The sequence below is a fragment of the Megalops cyprinoides genome, chromosome 13, assembly GCF_013368585.1.
Source record: "Megalops cyprinoides isolate fMegCyp1 chromosome 13, fMegCyp1.pri, whole genome shotgun sequence".
NCBI lineage: Eukaryota > Metazoa > Chordata > Actinopteri > Elopiformes > Megalopidae > Megalops > Megalops cyprinoides.
In genome coordinates this window covers 24,368,533-24,377,522 of record NC_050595.1, presented here as the reverse complement: position 1 = coordinate 24,377,522, position 8,990 = coordinate 24,368,533, and positions in this window count along the sequence as shown.

The window sequence follows — 8,990 nt, the reverse complement described above, 5'->3', positions numbered from 1 at the left end:
AGCACATAAAGCGTACTGTAACCAGCTCTGCATCGGCAGTCCTTCAATAATGCAATCATGTCCTGACATAGCCCTGCGAGAGAGGGGAACGGTGACCACACGGCTCTTCATTAGGGAAATTACACAGCTGACAAGTCCTGAAGGTTACCATCATTAAAACATCAGAGGTGATTATGTAATCACAACCAGCTGGTCAGCATTGGCCTCCACACAAATCCAGTTAGCGGTCATTTGTTCCCGGTGTATGTTGGCCGTGGACGGATTTAACAGCGCTTGTTTATTTGTTTATTTCTTCATCCGTGAACAATGGAATAGTTGGGAGGCACTGGGGCTGGGCAGAAGGTATTTGCACACATGGTTGGGTTACAGCTACTTTAAACAAATGAAAATCAGCCTCCACTTTGAAATAATTGGATTACATAATTGAATATGAATGAGAGCATAATTGCGTGCCGCAAACTGCCCTCTCTGTCACTGCCGTCTCCACAAAGTATATACAAGAGCAGCGTTTCTGGATGTAAATATGTCACCTTTTCCCCTGGAAAAATAAATAAATAAATAAATGAAAATAATAAATCGACAAGAAAAATGAGATTGTTTATGAAAAGCTCCTAGTCTTGCTGAGCCAGGAGGCAATCCGGCCTTGACTGCGCGGAGTCCGAGGGCCATTACTTTAATCTCCCACTTGAGCCCCGCTGCCTGGATGAAGAGTGAAGGATGGAGGAATCCTTATCTCTCGCGTTGCATTTTAGGTGGGCGATGAGCGCAGAGGAGACAGCCCTTTTTTCTGCCCTTTGGGTGACTGCGTCCTCGGCTCTTGAGCTCTTGAGCTTCACGGAGAATCGACATACCATGTACAGCGCATGTTGGGAGCTAGTGCAAGTGATGTATGTAGAGTAGCGCTTAAACTCATTTAAAGTTAACCTCTTCTTGTCAAATTCATCTTTTGTGGTGCGTGAACTATATTCATGATAGCTTGGAATAGATGTTTAAGAAGTCCTGGCTGTTTTATCCTTTTTTTGATGGATAAAGGAGGGCAATGGAGAATATTTTTGACACATTCAATGTTGTCCTAGCTGTGACACTTTGCTTCCTTCAGAACTCCTCCTTTTCCTATGACTGTAAAGAGACAGGTCTTTCACTGCTGGGTTTATAAATGCTTAGGATTACTGAGTCATCAATGTGCCAGGGTAAACCAGCCTAAGATTTACATTTGCATTCCAATGCATGGATGCAGATGTAAAATGGTATATTTTCAACAAATGCTTCAGATGACTCACAGCGGGTTACGTGCAATCAGAGCTCAGAGCGGAGGATTTGTGCCACCAGCAGTCACTGGTTCTACACACGAAAAAAGAGGTGGAAAAGTCTGGGTGTCGAGAGCTCCCAGCATTTCTTCCAATGACTTGGATTTTCTAACAACTCTTCAGCCAGGAGGGGAACTAACTGATGAAATCAGGTGGCTCAGTGCATATGTGGAACAAATATATGCAAGCATTTCTAATTTTTAGGACTGGAGTTTTCTCATCTCTGCACAGGACTAGTGAATAAGCAGAAGCAGCAGAAGCAGTGAGAAAAACAAGTTACTAAACCCATTTGTGAAGCAGTCAAGTATAATTTAATCTTGCCCCTCGTCATCATATAGGAGACTTAAAATGTTACCAGGGTGACGATTTGCAGACTGATACAGTAAGCGGTTCTCATTGCTTCATTGTCATAACGAAGCTTGTATCATTAAATGTGCTCTCTCAGACTGTATTTATGTGATAATAACCACCAGCAGTGTAGATTGGCTGCTAATTACACACAAATATGTGTTGCAACATAGTAAGCTCCTATACAGTATACGTGCATTCCCTTAAAATCTGCAGTCAAAGTCTGCAGCCTTATGTACATGCACAATTACATTTACACACTGTACACACACAGGAAAAGAAACATTTGAGGAGACGCTTCAGCCTTTGGCTGAGTAGCCCCAGAGGTAGACAGCCTTTTAGATAATGCTGTGGTCAATTTAAAATTTGATCACACCTTATTACTTTGAAACAACAAGGAAGATTCCGGCTAACATATTCTCAAAGAAACTGCAACTCTTGAGAAATGTTCTGAACATGACACAGGAGAGAAAAGCTGAAGCAAGGCACCAGGATGTTTGAAAAAAAAAGAAAAGAAAACGCTGCATGCACACTAAAATCCGTTCACATTTCTGTCATGTCTTGATCCAGCTCTCTTAATAAATACAGCCATTGAAGGTTTAGAGTCAAAACGGGTGACTGTACAGCACACGTTTCAGGTAAACATCATGTGGCTAGCATGTGACAACTGTTGCTCCGCTGTCATTACACACAGGAAGAATGCAGGTCATAGCACAGTGCATCAAAAGTCACTGAAGCTGTGCCATCTGACTGAGCCATCTTACTTAATTACTCATTCTCTTAATTACTCATTAATTACTCATGCTCTTATTCAGTTTATTAGATTCCCAGGTGAAAGAAACTGGAATCAGGAATAAGCAGGCAAGTATGTTTTAAACTGTAAAAATATCAGTTTCAGAGCTGCTGCATACTTCTGGTGACAGTATACAGCTATTAAATGATGTCTTTCCCTAACTGCAAGCATGTCAAATGTGCATGCATGAGCATATGTGTGTGTGCAAAACACTCCCGGTTTGTGCTAATGATCCAAAGCCCAATAAGGACCGGGATCTGATGCCTACAGCTCTATGTCCCATTGAAAACAGAGGTTTTACTCACACAATAATAATCACACAGTGCCGCTCTTGCTCCCTCTAGTGCAGAAATGAAACACCACAAGGAATACAGATACTGTCACAGAGAACCAGACTGGATACTGTTTAAAGTCTGACTTTGATTAAAAGGGTGGATATGATTTTAAAGATATATATAAAACTGTAATGCAATAGCTGTAGTTGGCACAGCTGTATTGTTATACAGTCCACTCCATTATTCTGCTCATTTTGTCTATAGTTCATCTATTGCACTACGCCTTTGACTAAGAGACCCACATGTTAAAGATGGGGATGTGTCTGAAGTACCTGGATGGTAGGTCACTCTGACTACTTTTCTGTCTTCTTTTGTTAGTGGCAAATACGGGACACTTCTAACAACAAGACAAGGCAAATGCAGTAGACAGTGCAGTGATGTCAGTCAAAAACAACCATATCCACCTGTTATATAGATAAAAACATGTATACCCCCCCCCCCCAAGGATGTTGCAGTAAAAATCTACACTTGCACACTCATACATACTACTTAATTACTTTGTAAATTGTAATTATGAGAGGTTCATAATAAGATGCGCAGTATTTTGTGGATCGCAGCTCTTGGCTAGTTGAAAGTCTGCCCTGAGTGCTAATTAACAGCAGGATCAGAGGGAGAGGACTGTGTGGTGAAGCACAAACATTAGCCCACGAAGGTGAGGCCGCATGACTAAACTGGGAATTAATTACTCTGCATGTTCTAGACCAGATGAAACGGCCTGCTTGCTGTGCAGTGGAAGCTACTGTAATACTATATGTAACCTTGGAGATATACACAAAAACCTCTTTACTGAGGGAAAAAGGCTATTTCCCAAAGGCTTTAAGCAGACAAAAATGGAGAGGGCTGCAAGGAAGATCCTGGATGAAGACGGTCACTTCCAAACATCATCTTATATTTAGAAGTTACATGCACTCAGCAGGACAGATATTCTTCACTGATGGGGAGAGCTGCAAGCCAGGTCCAGATGCAAGCTCTGTGTGGTTAATCAAAAGGTATTTTAAAATGAACTTCAGTGAACTGTTTGGCTGGGCATAGCAAGCACTCATTCAGACCACTGTATTTACAAGGCTGAATTATAAAATGACTGGTACATCCAACCAAACACTTTCCCCGGGCTTATTGCCTCACAGAGTCACCCCAAACACATGTGGAAGACACACATGACATGAACTTATAGATTGGACTGGGAGCAGGTATGTAACAGGTTGCGGCTGTGACGGTGATGCGGGTGGAGGTGCAGGTGAAAATGAATAATATAAATTGCCCTGTGCGAAGAGCAGAGTTGGAGTTGAGAGCACGTGGAGAACCATGTTGTCTCTGTGTTGCAGAAGGGCACATATCTAAACCAAACACAGCATGCTTACACACAAGCAGGGCTTTGGGGCAAAGCCAAAAAAAGTCCATATGTAATAAAATTGAATCCCTGGTGGGTCTGCAGCTGCTGTCAGCTTTCCCATGCATATGCTTGCTCACATTTTGCCTTGGAATGGAAGCACTTCCATTCTCCTGCTGTATGAAGCCCCTTTAGCAGGTGTGCCATCTAAGAAACACATGGCTGCAATAAATCAATACTGTTAATCAATAAAAATTTGATTACTAGTTTTCCCTGTTTTCAGATGACCTCCAATCCATATTAATATGACTAATCACAGAAAATATTTAATGTTACTGAATTGAATCTGGTGTGTAACCCATTACATTACATTATTGGTATTTAGCAGATGCTCTTATCCAGAGTGATTTACATAGGTCACAATTTTTTACATGTAACCCATTTATACAGCCTTATATTTACTGAAGAAATTATGGGTTAGGTACCTTGCCCAAAAGTACAACAGCTGTGCCCCAGCAGGAAATCGAGCCGGCAACCTTTCAGTTATGAGTCCTGCTTCGTACCACTATGCTACACTGCTGCCTCAATCCATGTTTGATTTGAAACATTAACAAACTTAATCTCTGTTACATTAGGTATAGCACAATTCCAGATGTGGTGTCACGTAAGTAACTGCAGAAAGTCACTGTCCATTAATGCAGTCTTACAGTGTTTTTTTTTTTTTTTTCTCTCTGAGGACTGGAAAATTACATGCTGTTCAAAGTCTTCTGTCAAGAAGTTCATAAAGGTCAATGGTTAAACTTGCTAAAATGTGGTAGTGAACACAACAGAAATATCCCTAGTATGTTAATGTCTCCAAGAAGCACCACACAAACTGTGAATCTGGATTTATCTTAGAGGAATGTTTTTGCAAATTCCTCAAACCCGCCTCTGGCTATCTGGGTGCAGAAACAGCAGGATGATACTAAATGCTTCAGCAATTCTGATTACTATTTGTCACAATCACCCTGTTTTAGATGCAATTGATTATTCACACAATTGGCACTTAGTTTGGCAAGTGTTAATTTGAATAAAAATCTTCCATCATGTTATTTTTAGCACTGTAATTTGTTGGAGAGAAAACACAGGCTGAGCCCTGGGGAACCAAAATTATCTCAGTGGAAATTGCTGTTCCTTCACAGAATGCCAATCATATTTCAAAGACATATTGAGTGGGGGCTTCAGCACTCATCTGCCATCTCTACGCTAACCACAAGGGGCCTCAATGAGGATGTTTGTGGACTTGACTTACCTGTCAATAGAAAGAAACCTGTTTGCTGGAAATCTCATTAAATAAACCTTTCAGGAATCCATCAAGGATCTTAATTTTGTGATGAGCGGCATTTGTTGTTTTGTTCTGAGAGCTGGAGTTCTGTGATTGCAATCTTGACTTTCTCTGCAGGCTGTACATTATTTCACAACAATGAGAGTCAGAGAACACTGGGACCCCATGGAGAGGAGAGGCACAGAATGTACACTTCAATTAGTCGGTACCTACAAATTTTAATTTGCAAAAATTAATTTGCATAGCAAGTTCTTGTGACTGTTGAAATTGTGTATGATATGACTTTTAACCATAAAGACAGTAAAAGTGAAATAAGATGTCAAAACTGACCATGACAGAAAAAAATGGACCATTCTTAGCTTAACACTGTTGAGTAATTTTGTATCTTGTTTAATTTTCTTTGTTGAAGGCATTAGAAAAAAAGCATTTGCAAATATTTGCACAATGCTGGAAATAAATTCTGGTGCTCTGGCAAAAATCTTTCTGGCCATTGGCTACATACATCCCTCCTCTCCACCTCTGCTAAGGTGTTTCAACCATTACTGTCTCAAAAATTGCCAACCGTGCATCACCCAGGTGGGTGGTAGTTGAGGTGAGTTCCTCCAGCATAAGCTGTAAAATGCTTCACGGTCCAAGACAGGCTCTACAGAAATGAAACCCATAATTATGAATTTTTTTCTACGTTTTGTATAAGATATTTCCATAATTAAACAATTATGGACACTGGCTCTTTTTTGAATAGCAGTTTATATGATGCTAATTGATGCATAGAATTATACAGGAAGTAAAACAACAGAATAAAACTCCAAGAGCCTCTGACAAGCATGGTCTAGCGATTAGAGCACTGATCAGTCTGGGGTCCAGCACCCAGTTTCCAGCTGTATGAATGAGCAATGTATTCTACCTCGATTACGCCGGAAAAAATCCAGCTCTGAAATGGGTTGCAAAATGAGGATGATTACACCACTTACAATTTTCCTGGTAAAGGTCTTCTGAACTGAAGAATAATGAGCCATCTATTAGCACCCTAGAATATATATGAATGGATAATCATCCCCACTCTTAGGTCAGTATCTGCCGCTTTGCTTTCATCTGCACAATGTTAATATTCAAGTCAATCTTCAAAGACACAAATAACAAGTGGGCTGCTCAGCATGATGCTGAAAATTTGAACATTTCCTCTAAACGTCATGGCGTCCATAAGAAAAGTTACAGAATGAATGCAAATTTGCAGATATTGGCCTAAAAGTACAGATAATTACTCTATCCCCTTACACCTATTCTTTAGGGCTTATTAGCTGCCAAGGTTGTATGAAAAGAGATAATCTTCCCTAATCTTAGGTCAATAGCTGCTTTGCATTCACATACACAATTTTAATGTTCATTTTCATTAAATTAAATCTTCAAAGACATGACTAGTAAGTGTATGGAAATAGTAAATAGTCCTGTAAGCTTAACAGCCACTATATAAAATAAGCCAATGAATGACTGCAAGCCAGGATTCTGACTAATAAGATAAAAATACTAAAAAAAAGTGTTGCCAGAAATCCTTTATGAATTTTGGTGATGCAGCAGGCCTTTTGCACATACGGTATAGCATTTACAGTGTTGCTGGAACAGTTTAAAATACTTTATCCCTGGACAGAATGGGCACAGAGTTAGTCCCAGGTGAGATACATAATAATTCTCCAGTCTACAAACAGGGACCAAGATAACTTATTTTCTTCTGGTGACAAGAGCAGGAGGCAAATGCTGGAATTATTTTCTGTACATACACAATACATTGATTTTATGACAGTATCCTGGTCCCTGTTTGTAGACTGGAGAATTATTATGTTTAATCCTTTGTACTATAGCCAGAATTTGGACCTCATGTAAAAGCACCACAGTTATCACTGGAATTAACATACATTATATTTATGCATGCAGTAACTCAAAGGCACATTCATTTGATTCATCATTTAAGCAGCTTGCTTATTATGTATTTTGTGAAATGTTCGTGTTGTTTATTTATGCTTAAGTCAAATAAATTAAACCAAGCATGCATTTCTATTTTTTCTTGATACCAGTAAGTTGTAAACTTTCGGAAAAGTTGAACACATCTTTCGAAGAGCAAAAACTGTAACTGTAACTGACATTTGTTACGGTCTCAGTGGGCCTTAAGTACTCTAAATGCATCACTTCCATCACAGCTGATTCCTTTATTGTTTTATTCAAGTGGTCAGATTCAATCTATTTCAATAATCAGCATAATGAAGACAAATTGTTGTTTGGATAAACATTAGCAGCTGAAAGCATGCCTTGACTCTATTATGCAAACCTGATATTACTTAAATAAGACCGTACTTAGGCCCATGGAATAGGGTAGCATTCTGATAGGATTACCTTAAAATGTGTGTGCATAAAGCAAATGACATATTGTTTATAACCCACCACTGAAACTCAACAAATTACCCTGAGCATTTTGAAAAGGAAAAAGGGATTTCCTGCAACTGCAAATTCTCAGGTTTATGACTGAATTACTTTTTAACGTACCAAGGTCACATGATGTCTGGCTTCCTATAACACAGGTAATGTACCTCAGCTCACCTTATTATGTCATTGTTTCCACTGTAGCTCCAATGAGCCTCAACCTGCTGCAATCTATTAGGTTTGGATTCCTTTCCCCTGAGATGAAACCTTGGCCTGCTCACAGTCAGCCCAGAGTTCATCTGCCACTGAACAGGGGGACAGATTTAAACTGTAAACAAGCTAGTTTTGCACTGTTGTTCTACCTGTGTTCGAAGCATAAAGGTGCTGTCAGCCCTGCGACGCTGGGTAAGTAATAACACATTATGACTCAAATGTCAGAGGAGCATGTTTTTTAATTTTATTTATTTTTTGCTGTGTTGCAACTAGCCTAGACAGGTTACTGGCATACTGAAAATCAACAAATAACATGATAGTAAGTCATCAACAGACACATAGGTAAACTGACACGGTGTGCAGTTTAATCTACAAATAGTTCTAGAATAAACGGGTTTGTCTGGACAGAAATCCCAGACAGCAGTGGTGGCCATCGGAGAAAAAAAAAGACGTCGGGTTATGACTTTAATTTCACTCAATCGTTCTGCTGCTAACGAAAGGCTTATATCGTACAGTTCAAACTAGATGTACGTATGGTTTGAGAACAGCAGCAAATGTCATGAATCAGTAAAACATTGTTCTTCACAGTAAAAATGGAAAAATATGACTCATGTTTAGACATGTTGTTAAGCAAAGTCGAGACCATCCCAGCAAACGTGCCTACACTGGATCATTTGTTGAGTTCATGTAAATTATAAACTGATACCTGCAGCTTGAACTATTTTGGCATCAAACCACCTAGCTAGCTGTACCAGTTCAGGGTGGAGTAAACACCCCGGGGTGTGCCCGATGTTTACACACGACAAATTTGACAACCATGCACATCTCTGCAGCCTCTGTCAGGTTTGCTTGATTCCACAGACCAGAACGGTACAAAACACATATTCATTTTCAGTAATTTGATAAATGATCGCAAAATCGAATACAT